We start from the raw sequence: 18,022 nt of genomic DNA on the forward strand, positions 1-18,022 counted from the left end.
ATTAGAACATGCAGGAAAACAGAGCCTCCAGGGAGGGAGAGGGCAGCACAGAGGTTGATTACGCCCAGAGTAAGAGACAGCGGGTCGGCTCCCTGGAAGAGGCAATTTATTTATTTATTTATTTATTTATTTATTTATTTATTTATTTATTTATTTATTTACTTACTTACTTATTTATTTACTTATTTACTTATTTATTATCTGTCTGCATGTATCCCTGCAGGCCAGAAGAGGGCACCAGATCTCATTACAGATGGTTGTGAGCCACCATGTGGTTGCTGGGAATTGAACTCAGGACCTCTGAAGGAGCAGCCAGTGCTCTTAACCTCTGAGCCATCTCTCCCGCCTCTGGAAGAGGCAATTTTGAAACAGTTCTAAAGAGTGGATTGGAGTTGGTACATTGGCAGTTGTGATTTACAAACCATGCCACCAAGCAGTGCCAGCTTGCGTGGCCAGGCTCACTTCGTGGACTGGCCCTTGTTTCCCAGGGTAAGGTTCCATCTCCTGCCAACGTGTTCTCCTCCAGGAGCAAGCTCAGAACGCCTCCCGTCCCCTGTGTGGCAGAACCCTCTCCCACGCCACCTGGGAGCACCGAGGTGTGACTGCCCTGAATGCCTGTGCTCTGCCTATACCTGGCTTTCCCAGACACTTCTCTCACCCGGGGTACCTGGAAAGGTGACATAAGCCATGACAGCACCAAGCTCAGATGTGGCATCTGTTACCGCACAGTCAGCCGGGGACAGGACGAAGGACACTGCAGATCAATCCCCAAGCATGTCCTGGCCACACGGGGCCCAGGGCTCTTTTTGTTTGGTTTTGTTTTTCAAGACAGGGTTTCTCTGTGTAGTTTTGGTGTCTGTCCTGGATCTCGCTCTGTAGCCCAGGCTGGCCTCGAACTCACAGAGATCCGCCTGGCTCTGCCTCCCGAGTGCTGGGATTAAAGGTGTGCACCACCACCACCTGGTGGCCCAGAGTTCTTCACCCCATTTTTTTAGACTTGCACTGATCTGGCAATACCCCTAGATTCCACCTCATTTTCAGTCTCTTCCACATGGTCAGGACTCAGGGTCAGGTGCCTAAGTCTAGTGCACTGTTTCAACCCTTTGTGAGCCATGGTTTTCCCCAGGAGGAAATGGAGCCGGGTTGTGAAGGGAGTCACAGACAGCACAGCGGGGAGCTGCTGATAAGCTCCAGCCTGCGAATCTCAGAAGTTCACAGGACTCTCTCCCCATCCCTAGCAAGAGACTGCCCACTGGGAAGAGCAAAGAAAGTCAGAGTCTGAAGAGGTTTTAAATGCCAAGGTCAGGGCAGAGCAGAACTGGCATGAGGCCCCAGAGCGCTCAAAGAACTTGACCTATGAGGCTCCCACCCTGCTTCACGTTCAGAGTGGTACCAACACTCACTCTGCCCTTGTGTCCTGGCTGTGCACCCCACCAGACACACTATGTGACAGGTGCCTCTAACTGGACCCCTCACGATCAGACTTCTTGGGCTTAATGGGGCGCATGGCCAGAGAATATTTTCCAAACTCCTTTGCAACTAGTTGTAAGCAGGGACTCCAGTTCTGGCCTGTGACCTTTGAGTGAGCGGAGTCTGGTAATTTCACTTCAAAAGGAGGTTGCCCGCCCAAGCCAGTCCTCTCCCACACCTTCCGGGGCTCCAAACTGCAGGATGATGATGAGCCATTTCCACATGTGGATGAGAAACAGCACCCTAGCAGATGAAGAGAACCCTAGGTGACCCCCAGGGGCAAAGCTACCCATTTCCTTGATTGCTTGTCAGGTCAAATTGTTTTAAAAGTCTCTTCCCAACTCGGCCACTTTCACAACCTCTTAAAGCCATCATTATTTTACTTCTGTTAAAGTAGGTAAACAAATATCCCACCACTGACATTAAAAAACACTGAGACTGCCGGGTGGTGGTGGCGCACGCCTTTAATCCCAGCACTTGGGAGGCAGAGGCAGGCGGATCTCTGTGAGTTCGAGGCCAGCCTGGGCTACCAAGTGAGTTCCAGGAAAGGTGCAAAGCTACACAGAGAAACCCTGTCTCGAAAAAAAAAAAAAAACAAAACACTGAGACCTTGCAAGGGGCTCCCCTCTGGGGACTATGATGACTACACACTCGCTGTGTGTGAAGCAAAAAACTCATCACTGCTCAGGCTCTGTCATTTCTGGACACAAAAGGAGACATGATATAACCTCATGTTTTGTTTTAACACTAAATTATCCGTGTAGTCACGAAGGTGGGTTGGTTGCAGGCAGCAGAGTGCCCTCGCTAACCCAACAAGACACAGCGACACTGCCAGCAAAGAGTCACAGCACTGGGACAACAGTTTAAAAGCATTTACAGGAGGCAGAGGCAGGCGGATCTCTGTGAGTTCAAGGCCAGCCTGGGCTACAGAGTGAGTTCCAGGGAAGGCACAAAGCTACACAGAAAAACCCTGTCTCAAAAAACCAAAAAAAATTTACCACTGGAGGCCAAGATCTTTCTGTACTTCACGTCCTTAGCAACCTTTCCTGTTTGTCTTCTCCCAAGGCTGGCTTCTCTTAGTGTCAGGAACGGATGCCATATTCCCAAGCACCACAGCCACATCTGGTAGTGGGCAGAGCTGTGCATCTCTACTTTACCAGAGCAGTTCAGCCTCTCCTCGCCCCTCCAACAGACTTCCCCTCCCCTCCCTAGGATCGAGTCACATGTCCAAGCCCAAACCAATGACCTAAGAATGGATTGTGACAACTGGGTGAGACCAGGGAGGATTCGCTTTTTGGCAAAGGTATTGACCTGAACAGAAGGAGGGAGCCAGGGACTCTGTTACAAGCCACACCTGGAGAAGGTTTGACAACACACACAATTATCCCAAGCGGGGATCCCTAAGCTCACTCGTCTATGACAGCACCTGTACTTTTCAGATCTAGCCATCAAAGCACATCCCGTCATAATTACAGGCTTTCAAAGCTTCAGCGCGGGCTTGCTCAGGTGAAATCCAGCAGCGACAAACAGCACAGCGTCTCCTGCAGCCTGCACGTCCTACCAACAAGACCTTTTATTCCAAAGTCTGTGTTTCTCAAATCTGCAGCATGAATTATTCATCTATGATTTCTTTCCAAGAAAGTTCTAAAGCTGGTGACTTACAGAGTTGGTATCTTTAAAAGCATGAACTATTTTAAGATTTTTTTTCCCTTTTTTAAAGATTTTATTGTGCCTGTGTGTGTCTGTGGGAGTGTATGTCACGCACGTGTGGGTGCCTGTGGAGACCACGAGCATCAGATCCTCTGGAGCTGGAGTTACCGACGGTCGTGAGCTGTGTGATACGGGCGCTAGAAACCATAACTGGGTCTCTGGGAGAACAAGCAGTGCGCGGTCTTCACTGCTGAGCCATCGCTCCAAGCCCAAGAATGTTCTTCCCTCTAAATTTGTCAACTACAAGGTCCAGTGACTCTCTCTCTCTTAGAAACCAACCCACCACCCACCCACCCCCACCCCCAGCTAAATTATTGTGCCTGTGTGGTGGGTCATTTCTCAAGACTGAAACAAGGAATTCAGCAAGCTATGGGGTCATTTGGTTTTTGTTTTTGTTTTTTAAGACTGGGTTTCTCTGTGTAACAGCCCTGCCCGTCCTGGAACTCACTCTGTAGACCATATTGGCCTTGAACTCACAGAGATCTGCCTGCCTCTGCCTCACGAGTGCTGGGATTAAAGGTGTGCGCCACCACTGCCAGGTGGCTTTCACTTTTTATGTATGCTTCAGCTCTCTGTTTCTGACATTCTGGGAGACGTCTTCTTCTTCCAACTGTGTCCTCCTGAAGTGTGGGGAGCAGCCACCTCGAAAGCCAGCATGCCTGTTTTAGAGTGTCAACCACACCTTGAAAGAAAGGACAACAAGCGCTTGGCACAGCTAACTCACCAAAGCTGCTTCAAAAATAAAGCTGCTTTTTAAAAGTTGCGTTTTGCAAGCAAACCACGTCTGTTAAAAGTCGGACCATCGAGGGAAGCTGGAGAGTGTAGACCGGGCAGGCTGGAAAACTGGAATTGCAAGTGGTACACAGAGAAGGTCCAGATGAGAAAATTTACATGTTCTGAGCAATAAACACACAAACACAACCAAACCACACCTTCCCAGATCTTAAGACTCTCAGATGTGCACAGTGCACAGACACACAGGGAAGCGGGCGGCCAAGCAAGCGCCGTTTCTGGATACTTGCATTTTCCAGGCTTTTGCTCTGCGTGGACGCATGGGCCAGAGCGTGCAAGCTGACTACAGTAAGGTGTTTTTTCTCACGAGGCCTTTTTCAAGCTGAAAGCACACTCCAGACTTCTGGCAAACTCTGGCCTCACTGCCACCCCCTCTGTACCCTAATCAAGACAAGGACGAGCCACCAGGCACGCCACGGATCACTGCTAGTGCTCGTGGGTAGTGACTCAACGGTCTTAGGCTATGCTTCAGAAGGCTGCGGCCTCCCCCCGCAGGACACTGGCAGCACAGAATGAGCCTTCCAGTCCAGCAATTTGTCCACGGGTGGAGAGACATCCCTAGGTGCCCTCGGTAGGGACCTCAAAGTCGGATCAAGATACCCCAACACCAACTTCTCAAAGGAGATTTATTTGCCCCAAAGGGCAGAGAACAAGAGTCAAAGACAAGAGACAGAGGAAAAAGGGAGAGAGGAAAGGAATAAGGAGAGGAGGAAGGGACAAAGGACCGCCTCTGGATAGAAGAGACAGACGAGACCCATAGGCAAACGGCAGTTTATAAAGGTAAAAGGGGAAGCCCCTGTTAGGGTGAGTTGGTTAATTTTGATTTGGCATGTTAATTAAGGTGGGGGAAAGGGGGCTTTTGATTTCTGGACTTCAATACTTTGATAGCTGGACCTTGGTGTCAGCCCAGGAGGAAGTGGCCAAATAAGGGCATGGAATGTGGGGGCTAGCCTTAGGAATGTAATCTAACGGTTTTTAGCAAGGCAGAGGGGATGGGGGAGGGCAAGGCCTGCCAGAGCCACGTCTGTCATGCTGGGGCTGGCCTCAGCCCTTCACCCTCTGTGTAGAACTCAAGGATTCCTTGATTCGGAACTCTAAAAAAATGGTTCTCAAAAACATTTCTTGCGTCCTTTACATTTTAAATTCTGCTAAAGCACTGTGAAAGACTCACAAACAGCGAGTTTGGGAAGGAACACAAACTGTTACTCGGTCTCAGCCCCTAGCCCAGAAAGTAGGAACTGGCCCTGCTGGACATCCTGATGGCTCCATCAGTGTCTCGGTTACCTTTCTGATGCTGTGGCAAAACGCCAAGACCAAAAGCAACTAAAGAAGAAAGAGTTTACTTTAGCTTACGATTCCAGAGGGACGTAGTCCACCACGGCAGGGAAGAGAACAGAAAGCTGGCTGATCACACTTTGGTTTCAAACACAGGAAGCAGAAACAGACAGAGACACACAGACAGACAGACAGACAGACAGAACAAGAAGTGGGGTAAGGCTAGAAATCCTCAAAGGCCTCTCCAAATGATGTACGTCCTCTAGGAAGGCTCCATCTCCTAATGTTTCATAACCTCTCCAAATAGCGCCGCCAACTGGGAACCGGGTGTTCAAATACATGAGCCTATGGGGGCATTTCTTTTTTCTTTCTTTCTTTAAAAGTTTTTGTTTTTTCATTTTACATACCAACAACAGTTCTCCCCCTCCCCTCCTCCCACTCACCCCCCCCCCATCCACTCCTCAGAGAGGGTAAGGCCTCCCATGGGGAGTCAACAAAGTCTGGCACACCAAGTTGAGGCAGGACCAAGCCCCTCCTGCCTGTATTGAGGCTGAGCAAGGTATCCCTCCATAGGGAATGGACTCCAAAAAGCCAGTTCATGCACTCGGGATAAATCCTGGTCCCACTGTAAGTGGTCCCACATAGTGCCCAAGCCACACAACCGTCACCCACATTCAGAGGGCCTAGTTTGGTCCCATGCATGCTCCCCAGCTGTCAGTCCAGAGTCAGGGAGAGGGTGCCTGAATTGGCCTTCTCCTGTAATCAGATCGGTGACTACCCTAATTGTCATCATAGAACCTTCATCCAGTAACTGATGAAGGCAGATGCAGAGATCCACAGCCAAGCACTGGGCTGAGCTCCCAGAGTCCAGTCGAAGAGAAGGAGGAGGGATCATATGAGCAAAGGGGTCAAGATCATGATGGGGAAACCCACAGACAGCTGACCCGAGCTAGCTGGCATTTCTTAGTCAAACCACCACAATCAGCCTGGCTTGACGTTGCGGATAAGACACAAGGCTTAAGGTCAATGGTAAGAAACCTTAGGCTGTTGGCATAGGTAGTGTGGAGAATGTAAAGCCACGTGGTTAGGCCAATACCCTTTTCACTTATCTTTCATAAACTTGAACCAAAATAAGGAAGTTGGTAGTGTGTACCATCACTGGAAGTTGAGTTTCTAGATATGCAAATTACATGGGCAAAGAAGGCCTCCGCGGTAGGCAGAGCCCTGGTTTACAAACCATGCTCCCAAGCTCTGCTGAGCCAAGCCCGGGCACCGCTGTGTGTGGTGGACTGGCGGGAGGAGCGGTTGTGAGAGAGTGTGTCTAGTCATTTACCCTTCTGCACACACCTCATCACAGAAGCTGGCTCTGCTCACTATCGCAGTGAAAACTGACCACAGAGTGCCCTTTCACTGACCTTGGCGTGAGTGACTCAATGAAGGCAAAAATCTGTGCTGCTTCTCTCTGACCTCAGAACAGACTGACAGCCTCCTTTTGAGATAGATCATTTGACCACACTGGCTTAAAACGCAACACAAAGTCTTTTTCTCCCAAGAACCATCTCCTTTGGACCTCTAGCTATTTCCTATGATGCCCTGGGACCACTAGCCGGTCACTGTCCATGAACTACAAGGTCCCACCGTCTGACCCAGCCCCATACTGGGTCCCTCCCATTCTCCACATCTTTTAGCTCACAGAAGAGTCTTGCTTCTTGGAGACTTGGAGACTGTGTCCACGTAAGCCCAGTTAGGGCAGCTAGGCGGTTATCTAGGGTTACAAACCCACAGGGACATCCTCCCCACCTCCAAGGAAGAATGTGGGATAGGGAAGCCATGTCTCTCTGGAGCTTCCTGGGAAGGAGAGGTGAAACTCTCAAAACACAATCTGGACCTACCACACAAGGTCCTGAAATCACCTTCTTGGAAGGTTCTGGAAAGTTGAGTCAGGTAGCATAATCTGTTACTTTGTGTTTACTGCAGTAACAGAAAAACTTGCTTTGGTTCATGGTTGAGAGTTTGCCCTGTGGTCTGCCTGGCCCCATGCACTTAGGTAGAACAGCTCAGGGTTGGCACTGTATGGCAGAGGAAGGTCCTACCACAGAGTGGACAGGAAGGAGGGAGAGTGAGCAGAGAAAGTACTAGAGAGGGCCCAAGACAAGATATAGTCTACGAGGACTCACCCAAGTGACCGTGTCTCTGGTAGGCTCTGCCTTCTCAGGGTTTCAGAAGCCTGACCCCAGATAGAGACACTACCTCAGGCCAAGCAAGTATCCACCATATGAGCCAGTGGAAACATCTGGTATTCAAACTGTAACAAGTAGGGAGCTTTGGAGCCAAGGCTGAAATGGCCAGAGAGAGAAAGTGTGGTGGTTTCAAACCTTATCTACAACCTGTCATATCGCCCTGCAGGAGGGTTTCTAAGTCCCAAGAGGACCATGAGGGCTGTCTTGTTTAACAGAATGTGACAGTATAGATAAGTTTCCGGAGGCTAAGTGACAAATGTCTATGCAGACACCGCCTGGCTGCTCCCCTGCTTCAGAGCTGTGACAACTCTGTGCTGGAGAACCACAGCAGCGGTTAGACCCCTCCAGGAAGACGCTCCCCCGTGCAAACAGTGCTTTAGAAGTTACTGCGAGACTCTGGGAACAACTGCCACATTTGCTGTCTGTGGGAGAATAGGTAAAAGATGACAAAAGGTTCCGGTACAAACCGGAACAGGACTCAGCTGTAAAAAAGAAAGGACTGGGCTGAAGGGTGGCAGTTGAGGGCACAAGAAACACTGCCAAGTGAAAACACAAGAGAGGCAGAGGGCTCCTGAGGCCCCGCCCCCAGCTGGGGAGCTCTGGCAGCTGATGGCTGGCGGGGAAGGGGGAGTCAGCATTCTCCAGGGATGCAGCCCCTGGTGGGTCATCGATGTTCCAGTGGATGGCCCTGTACCCATGTACACATGCACAGCAGTCATTGGACTCCGGATTCTTTTTTTAAAGGACGTAAAGTTGGGAAGGAGAAGTAATGGTGGGAACTGGCAGGGGCTGGAGATTGTGGTGGGGGTGGATATGATCAAAATACATTGTGTGCATGTGAAATTCTCAAAGAATAAATAATTTTTAAAAAAGGAACAGAACTGAAAGAGTAAGAGGATTAAAGAGAACCAAAATATATACAGCACTACCTCATGTGGGACGTCCCTCATTAATGTCTGGTGTTGACATTGGCACAGCCATGTCAAGGACCCCAGTGCCGCCGCCATGCCATCATGGCCTGGTCTCTCTCACTCTGTTTTCCATCCCCTGCTCAGAAGTGGCCTTTTGATGTCCGTTGCATGATGTGATTTTTGTGGCATTCCTTGGCCGCATCGATCATCAAAGCACTCTTCTGCTGCAAAACCCTTTCACCACGGACATTGGCAAAGCCTTCCCCAGGCGGGGCTCAGGGACTTGGGAGAGCCTATCCGTGGTCCATATGCGGATGTTGACAGTAGTGTGCAAAAGCAGCAAGCAGCTTCCTCCTCCGGGATGAGTGAACTGGAGACTGCTCCCCCAGGAGACCTCCCAGCTAAGCCCTCCTCCTGTGCTGTACATAATGATGTGCTGAGTTTCAGACGCTGCACAGTAGGTGCCCTCCGTTAGAGGGAGCACAACCCATCCTATCCCTGGTTTCCTAGATGTGTGTCTGTCCTTTCTCCATCCCCTTGCTGCCCCAATCAGGTTTCCAGGACCAAGCCATGCAGGACACAGCAACTTCCCTTAGGCAAATCTTAATATTTACACACCTTGACATGATTACACAAATTTCCAGAAGACACGTGAAACTTACAGGAAAAAAACATGGCATAAGAGAGTCTCTAGGTGAGCTGTCGTTTCTGCTGCAGAGGAGGAGGGACTTCCCAGAGCGGACTCACCTCATTATGATTTATATGTTGTAAATATACTATATATATATATAATTCACAACTTCTATAATAGTTACGAATAATTAACAAACCCACCAATAACAGGAAAATGTTATTGCTAAACGAAAAAGTAAAACTGTAAAGTGAGCTACAGCGTGATGTGTCTAGTTTGATCTCAAGAACATCATAAAGACAAAGGCTGTATTACAAAGGCTGGGCAGAAAGTTTGGGTTTTTTTTAAGGCACTGACAGAAGTGGGACTTTTTATTTGTATACTACATAGAATTCAGAACCTAGTTTCTACTTTAAAAGATAAATTTGCAGAGCAGTAGTGGCACATGCCTTTAATCACAGCACTCGGGAGGCAAAGTAGATGGATCTCTGTGAGTTTGAGGCCAGCCTGATCTACAAAGTGAGTTTCAGGACAACTAGGGCTACATAAAGAAACTCTGTCTCAAAAAACCAAGGGGGGGCGGGGACAATGAATTTTAGAGCTGGAGAGATGGTTCAGTGTGTTAAGAGTACTGGCTGCTCTTCCAGAGGACCCAGGTTTGAACCCCAGCATCTACATGGCAGCTCACAACTGCCTATAACTCAAGTTCCAGAAAATCTGCTGATCTTCTGGCCTTCCTGGCACCAGGCACTTGTGTGGTAGACAGACATACGTGCAGAAAAAAACACCCTCACAAATTAAGTAAATGTGTGTGTTTAAAGATAAATTTTATATAATTGCTACTGTGAGAAATGGTCTTTTTCTATCAAAAGTAGTTAACCCAACAGGGGCTTGTACACCCTGGACCTACCCCACTCGCCTTCACACCCATCCGCCAATCATATCAAGTTGGGAACTCAAATTCCCACCATTGAGAAGAGACACAGTCACTGTCTGAATTAGGGATTAGTGGCCATGCATGCTCACTAGCCCAGTTTGGATTCTGGTGCACCCCTTTTGCAAAAAGGAACTGTGGGCCATAGAGAAGGCTCAGCAGTTAAGAGTACTTGCTCTTACACAGAACCCAGGTTTGATTCCTAGCATCCATATGGCAGCTAAGAACTGTCTGTAACTCCAGTTCCAGAGAATCCAACACCCTCTTCTGGCCTCTATCGACACTGCATGCATGAGGCGCACAGACAATAAATGGAAACAAAACATCCATGTGCATAAAATAAAAATAAATTTTAAAAAATGGCTTTGCTGAGTTGTTTTCAATTTGTGTGTTCCTTTATGCAACACCAAGATTATTCTTTCCCAACAATTTGAGGTCTTGTCTTGGATTTCAAATCCATCTGGCAGAGTGTTCGGATGCCCTCCCTTGGGCTCCCAGCATCTTAGGTGACTTTTTGGATCAGTACTAATTCCAGAATGGAGAGTCTCTCAGCAATGCAGAGAGAGCCCAGAGAAATATCTCAGTGGCCAGGGAACCCTTGTGCACCAGACAGAGGTAGGAAACAGCAAGAACAGTAAAATACCCCTTGGTGGTTGGGCATGCTGGAGTTTGGGTAGGAGAGTGACGGAGATGTGTTCCTGACATGAAGTGACTATGGAACCCTGATCCACGTCTTCATATGTGTCCTTGGTGACTTCTGCTAAGCGTATTGATAAGAACATCTAACACAGGACACCACCCCACGAGGGAAGCAGTCAGAGACTAAGGAAGCATTGCAAACTGGGATGCGAGAAGCTTCCTTCAGGTTGAGGCTCTCAGGGGTTAACCCTCATGGAACCAGGATGGGAAATAACTTAGGTAAAAAGAGCTCCAGGAAAATAGATTCCCCCAGACAGACGAGAACCAACTCCTCTGGAGGACCTAGAGACTTTCCGACCCTGTTCACCACACTGCTCCCTAACCTGATGAGTACTAAACACTGAAAGAGACCACCATAAGGCCACCGGTGTATTAGAACAGGATTAGCTGCTTTTAAACAAGTTGGATCTTAAATTCCAGCCAACACAGAGGATTACAGATCCATCTAACCTCAGCCCATGCCATGCTTAAGTGGGGCAAAAAAAAATAGCACCAAGGTCATTTTGGTCATCCCAGTTTCTCCATGTGCTTCCCATAGCAACAGCGCCACCTATGGGCACTGGGCACATCTTCCATTCAGTTCTCTTCTTTCAGGGGTTCCCTTCTGAAGCAACAGCTTGTATCCAGGAACCATGAGGAAGTCAAATGGGATCCAGATGGCACTGCCTGGCATTCGCAGTTACAATTTGTGGTAAGACATATGGATGCCTTTTGCTTGGGTCGCGTGATGGTTTGAATAAGAACTGTACCTCTAGGTACTTGAACACCTGGTCCCATTTGTTGGCGCTGTTTAGGGAGCTTTAGGAGGTGCAGACTTGCTGGAGGAAGTGTATCACTGGTGGGGGAGGGCTTGGTGAAAAGTTCCAGGCTGGTATAGCTGACCTTGTGGGTGTGCAGTAGCCATTATGTGGTGCTTTGAGTAAGAATGGCCGCCGTCAGCTCATATATTTGAAAGCTTAGTCATCAGGGAGGGGCACTACTTGAGAAGGATTGGGTGTGGCCTTGTTGAAGGAAATGTGTCACTGGGGGTGGGCTCTGAGGTTTCAAAAGCTCAAGCCAGGCAGTGTGTGTCTCTCTCTTCCTGCTGCTTTTGGATCTGGATGGAGAGCTCTCAGCTCCTTCTCCAGCATCTTGTCTGCCTGCATGCCACCATGCTCCCCGCCATGATAATAATGTACTAAACCTCTGAAACTGTAAGCCAGCGCCAATTAAATGCTTTCCTTTATAAGAGTTGCCGTGGTCTGGTGTCTCTTCACAGCAACAGAACACTAAGATACTGTGGTGATATTTTATTTGTACTGAAATGTGATTTTAATTTTATGTTAATAAATAAAGTTGCCCTGGGGTCAGAGCTATTAGAGCCATAGCAAGAGCATGGTGGTTAGAAGAGCTAGGTAGATTTCTGTGTGTTCAGGGATACAGCCAGTATTGGAGACATACGCCTTTAAGACCTGGAGGGCGGTACTTACAGGCAGTGATGAGGCAGTCATGTGGTTGGGTTTACAACCAATGAGAAGGCAGAACAGAAAGATTATTTAAACAGAGACACAGGAAGTACCTCCCTCTCTCGGGGAAGCTAGGAGCACTGCAGGAGGTAAGATTTTATCTCTGAGCTCTGACCTCTCGGCTTTTCTCTTTTACCTTGGCTCTGTGTTTCTTATTTTAATAAGACGATTGGTTACATCTACAAGATACCTTACTGGAGGCCTATACTGCTGTGGTTGGAGGGATTGAAAGGGGAGAATATTTTCCCCCTTGTTCTCCAAGGACAGCCATGTCCCAGGGGACTGTGGGCCATCTCTAAAATGTCCTGTATGCTGTGGGTAGTCAACTGTTCTCTTGTTCAAGAAGGTCATCACGGACCTACCTGGTGTACTCTAACCATGTCCAGTCTACAAAGAAGAGGGTCAACAGAGCAGAAAAATTCCCTCTGTGCCTTCAAGTGAAGCTGTGGTCAAGGAAGGCCTTTAACTCATCTTCACATAGATGGAACAACCGGTAAAAGAAAAGCCGGAGGAGCCGGAGGCTCCCCCGAAGCCTGAGTCCTGAGGACCAGATCCTAAACTGGCCTTAACAGTTAAAAAAAAAAAGTGATTAATTCTGGCCACCTGTGTGGTCATAACCACCCGGCAGGAAAGCGCACGGAAGGACTGCAATGGCTGGTGTGTTTCCTGCACACTGCAGGGCTCACATCCCTCAAATATTAGACTGGTTCCATACGGGATGTTGCTTTGACAACTATTTCTCATGATCTCCTTCTTGATAAGAAAAATGCTACCCAGATGTGGCTTCAGACCCTGGCTCCCTGCAGCAGCTGCCGACAGCCGGGCGAGACAGGCCGGCTCTTGTTTTAACCTTTTGAGAGTAAATGAGAGCTATGATTATTATTCTTTTCCTCTCCCTACCTACAGTCCATCTGGGAGGGAACTCGGGCTGATCCCAGCCACTCCAACAGCAATCAAAGGGCCTGAGAGCAGGTCCTGGGGCCATCACTCTGGAGACCAGTCATGGGGGCCACGGGGAGGTCAATGGAGAGGAACCGTGCAGGAGATGGGGGCCCCTGTAAGCCCGCAGAGACTTTGGACTTCAAAAATTATCCTGTGTTGTGGCTTCTCCTGGTGTGTTGTTGTCCCGTTCCCTGTCCATGCCCCCCACCTCCCGTCCCCCCGTCTCCCCCCAACCTGAAATGCTAATAACCCTTGGCTTCACTTCTCCCTCACATCTCCTTCCAGACCCCAGGCAAGGCCTGCCCTTCCTACCTACACCTGACTGTGAGACAAACGAAACCACCAATGCACTTTGGGGCTTTTAATAGGCCACAGAAGGGTATTTTGACTGCCATGCCTCATACCGCCATTCAGCTGGAAGAAGACAGATCCAGATCCATCATCACTGTTAGCATTCAGGCATCCGCACTGGCCTGCTCTCAGGGTCCTAGCAGGACAGACACATCAGCAGCTGCAGCCAAGATGGGACACTGTGGCTACTATGGCCACTAAGTAGAGCGCTCTCCCTATGCGCATGCGCTATATCCCCTTCTAAAGGCAAGCCCTTCTCCAGCCGCACCTCCCCCAATAAACCTCCCACGTGAGCCTGCTGCATGGTGTGACTTTGTGGTACCCCTTGACTCCAACCTGCCGAGGTTGCCTTCCCTCATTAAACTATTACAATCACTTCATTTCCTTAGTGGCACTTAGGGTTACCTTTGGGGAAGGAGGGGTTTAGACGGTTCAGGGTACAGATTCCAAAGAAACCTAACTATTTTCTCTGGTGCCTAAAAGTCAAAACTATTCCTAGGTCTCTTGGCAGCTTCCTCCTTGTCATAGGTCAGAGATGCCAAAAGCGTTTTGTGAGCCCTGGTCTCTGACCTGCCTCCTTAGCAATGCCAGGGTCACTCACTCTTCAGAGCAGAGGCTGGAAGACAGCAGAGAGGCCGGCTGAGAGGGGACTCCTGGTGACGAGAGCAGACTATGTGGCCAGGGTGAAAACCTAACATTCTAGTTGGACAGGTCAGCCACTCAGTCAAAGGAGCACCCCTAGGCAGGCAGAACTCAGGGCACACTTCAGCCCTCACTCATCCCAACAGTAAGTCATGGTTACCAGTCACAAAGTCAGCACGTGTTGGCTAAGACTGAAGGAAAAAAGTGTGTGAGTGTGTGAGAGTGTGTGTGTGTGTGTGTGTGTGTGTGTGTGTGTGTGTGTGTGTGTAAAATAAAGGGAATTATGAAAAGTTGTGTGTTTGTTTGTTTGTTTGTTTGTTTTTCCTATTAAAAGTGGTTAGCCTGACCAGGGCCCTTATTTTTTTAACTTCCCGCTTCCCGCTTATTAGCCAATCACGTCAGGTTGTGACGGTGAACTCTCACCCATGAGTTGGGACACAGTTACCACCTGTGTTAGGGACAAAGCCAACAGAGAGGCTCTTGGCCACACTACTAGCAGGGTTTGGGTCCTCTCACACCCCTTTAGTTGAGTTACTTTTTGTGGTGGTACTTGTATCTAAGAAATAAAGCTTGCCTGAAGATCAGAGGACAGTTAAACACAGAGGTCAGGTAGTGGTGGCACACACCTTTAACCCTAGCACTAGTGAGTTCAAAGACATCCTGGACTACACAAGAGTAATCCAGTTTAAAAGAGAAACAGAGCCAGGCAGTAGTGGCACACACCTTTAACCCTAGCCTGGGCTAGGGAGATCCAGATGGATCTCTGTGAGTTCAAGGCCACACTGGGCTATATGAGATTGACCCAGTCTAGGAGAGAAACAGAGCCAGGCAGTGGTGGCACACACCTTTAACCCCAGTATTTGGGAAGCACACACGCCTTTAATCCCAGCACTAGGAAGGTTGAGATAGGAAGTGGAATGGCTGGGTGGAGAAAGACACATAAGGCCTGAGGAACAGGAACTGGAGCCCCTTTCGGCTGAGGACTCAGAGGCATTCAGCCTGAGGATTGGTGGAGACAGGATCGGCTGATATCCTCCCTATGCTAATTCCCTGCCTGGTTCCACCCTCCTGAATGCTTAAGGGAAGTTTCTTGTCTGTGTATCCTGCATAATGGGCGTTAAGAGCTTAGATGCAAGATTGTAAAACATCAGCAAACTCTGCCCTCCGGGGTTCTCCCATTGTGCTATAAGCCTGCATTAAGACTTCCTCCCTCCTTCAATAAATGGCATTCGGCAAAAAAAAAAAAAAAAAAAAATCTCCACCTGGCAGTGGTGATGCATTTAATCCCTGCACTCAGGAGGCAGAGACAGGTGGATCTCTGTGAGTTCAAGGCCAGCCTAGGCTACCAAGTGAGTTCCAAGAAAGGCGCAAAGCTACACAGAGAAACCCTGTCTTGAAAAAAAAAAATCTCCAAATACTTGAATTAATGTTTAAAAAAAAAAACTTAAGGGGATTGCTATAAATTTACTTAAATTATTTGCCTCTTTTTTTAAACAATGCAATTAAGCAAGATCTCAAAGGCAGGTACATCATAAATTGCAGAAGACCAGCGGTCTGCAGACAGTGAGGAAGCGGGGACCTAAGTGTGCTTCAGACAACAGCAGAGCTGCTGTGGCTTACACTGAGTACCCCAACACTGACAGAAGCTGGGGTCCCAGGAGCGCCAGGTGAAATGCAAAATGTACTGTACAGACTAAGACCACAGCAGCCTGGGGGGTGTGTGTGTGTGAGGGCATTGTGGGCTACAGAGGCCCAGAGGGGGGAGGGGGGACACTGTGACCTATGGGGGGATGCTGTGACTATGGGGGGACACTGTGACCTATGGGGGGGACACTGACCTATGGGGGGGACGAGGACACTGTGACCTATGGGGGGGGACAGGAACACTGTGACCTATGGGGGAGATACTGTGACCTATGGGGGGACGCTGTGACCTATGGGGGGACGCTGTGACCTATGGGGGGGATGCTGTGACCTATGGGGGGGATGCTGTGACCTATGGGGGGACACTGTGACCTATGGGGGGACACTGTGACCTACGGGGGAACAGTGGGCAACAGACTGGGGACACTGTGACCTATGGGGGGACACTGTGACCTATGGGGGGACACTGTGACCTACGGGGGAACAGTGGGCAACAGACTGGGGACACTGTGACCTATGGGGGGACACTGTGACCTATGGGAGGACACTGTGACCTATGGGGGGACACTGTGACCTATGGGGGGGACACTGTGACCTATGGGGGGACACTGTGACCTATGGGGGACACTGTGACCTATGGGGGGAATACTGTGACCTATGGTGGGACACTGTGACCTACGGGGGGGGGCACTGTGACCTACGGGGGGAACAGTGGGCAACAGAGAGGGGACACTGTGAGCTGCAAAGGCGCAGAGGTGGAGAGTCGGGAGTTGTATGGGCTCCAGGGGCCGAGGAGGAGCAGGGAATGGAGAGCATGGGGGGCTGGGGATGCTGGGGCGGGCACTGTGTGAAGGTCAACAGCGGGGCAAGACAGGGGCCTCCACCGGCACTGACGGGCACAGTGGGCAGGTCTGACGCTGACCCCTTCGCTGCTGATGACCAGCTCTGAGTAGTGGCTCATCAGGGAACGGAGAAGAGGACAGATGGGCCCAGACAAGACTCCCACAGGAGCAGGAGAGCCGCCGAGCACTTCTGAGAGCACGGGTCACAGGACGGGAGGGAAGCCATAGGAAAGCCACACTGAGGCTGCTGAGGGGAATTGAACTGCTAGAAGGGCTTCTCCCGTCTTCTGGGCCCTCTATCTTCCAAGTGGTCCAAGACACAGGGATGGGGGGCGGGGGGACATCAGTCACCAAGCCACAGCTCCAGGCTTTTACTCATCCGCATCCCAACTGCATCTTTCTGTGCTGCAGCGGGCTCTCCCCACAGCGGGGGAGTCTCACACACCCACCTCCTGAGCAGTTGCGCCCTGCCGATTAAAGGTGCAGAAATGGAGATTAGTGGGCCAAATCAGCTCAAATCCCTGCCTTGGAGGAGCTCTAGCGCTCTAGAATGGACATTCCGTGCCTGGGGCTGGTGCAGGAGTCGCTAGCCACACCGCACCCCACAGAGCCCCGAGGACAGTGACTACCTCTTCCTCGTTATCACAAACTCTGAACCACAGGCCAGAGGCTCCATCTACAGAGTCACACCAACCTCCCTTGGGGCAAGGGGGAAAGAGCTGTTCATTCAGCCGTGTGACCGCTGCGCTCCTGCCCCACCCCCATCAAATCCGCGGCAATAAACAGGGCTGGGAGGGAGAGTGAAGGAAACGGCCCTTGGGGCCATCCATCACCATGAGGGCAGCTGACAGCTTTCAGATCAGCCCTCAGTCCCCTAAGGAGAAGCAGTGCGAAGCTATGCGGGCCGTATCGCTGAGAGCCCAACCTCCCCAGGCTGAGCAGACCGCACACCTGCCGGGCAGACTCACATGTGGGTGGTGGAGGCACCTGCGAGAATGCCGGGTGGCATCTAATGGCCCCGGGGAGAAGACTTGACTTCTCAGACCAAGCCAGCATGTGGCAAGAAGGTGAAGCCCATCTGGCAGGTTTTGGAGGTAGTGTGCGGTTATGAGCCTGAGGTTGGGGTAGCTATTAACCACAACCAGATCGCGTCTGAGTAAAGTGGCACAGAGAACTGGTAGGAATCCAAGAGAAGAAAGTGTCGCCGTTAGAACCTCATCCCCAGGGCTCTAGGAAAGCCCTGCATCAAAACCCTCACAGGTTAAGCGTCCTGAGAGGCGATGACAGCCCCAGTTTTCCTCACCCACTTCCCGCTGGCGCTCTGGTGCCAGCCCCTATTTTTACAACCTGAGTAATGCCTGGGCAAAGGACCAGCCGGGAACCGGCGACAGGGACAGGGCATGAGAGGTGACAGCACAAAGCTACGGAGCCCGC

At 50.1% G+C, this 18,022-nt stretch overlaps 1 protein-coding gene across 4 annotated transcripts in view; it reads right to left on the bottom strand.

The window, feature by feature from the left end:
- Positions 1-18,022, bottom strand: part of Pxylp1 (2-phosphoxylose phosphatase 1) — a 67,325-nt gene that overhangs the window by 39,178 nt on the left and 10,125 nt on the right. Inside the window, exon 1 of one of the 4 annotated variants that reach the window (XM_076576874.1) lies at positions 3,905-4,024. The exons of the other annotated variants lie outside the window; for them this stretch is intronic. The gene's annotated coding sequence lies outside the window, so the exon portion shown is untranslated. Of the gene's footprint in view, positions 1-3,904; positions 4,025-18,022 lie in introns of those variants that run through there. 4 annotated transcript variants of the gene reach the window in all.

The sequence above is a fragment of the Peromyscus maniculatus genome, chromosome 7 (genome assembly GCF_049852395.1).
Source record: "Peromyscus maniculatus bairdii isolate BWxNUB_F1_BW_parent chromosome 7, HU_Pman_BW_mat_3.1, whole genome shotgun sequence".
Lineage (NCBI taxonomy): Eukaryota > Metazoa > Chordata > Mammalia > Rodentia > Cricetidae > Peromyscus > Peromyscus maniculatus.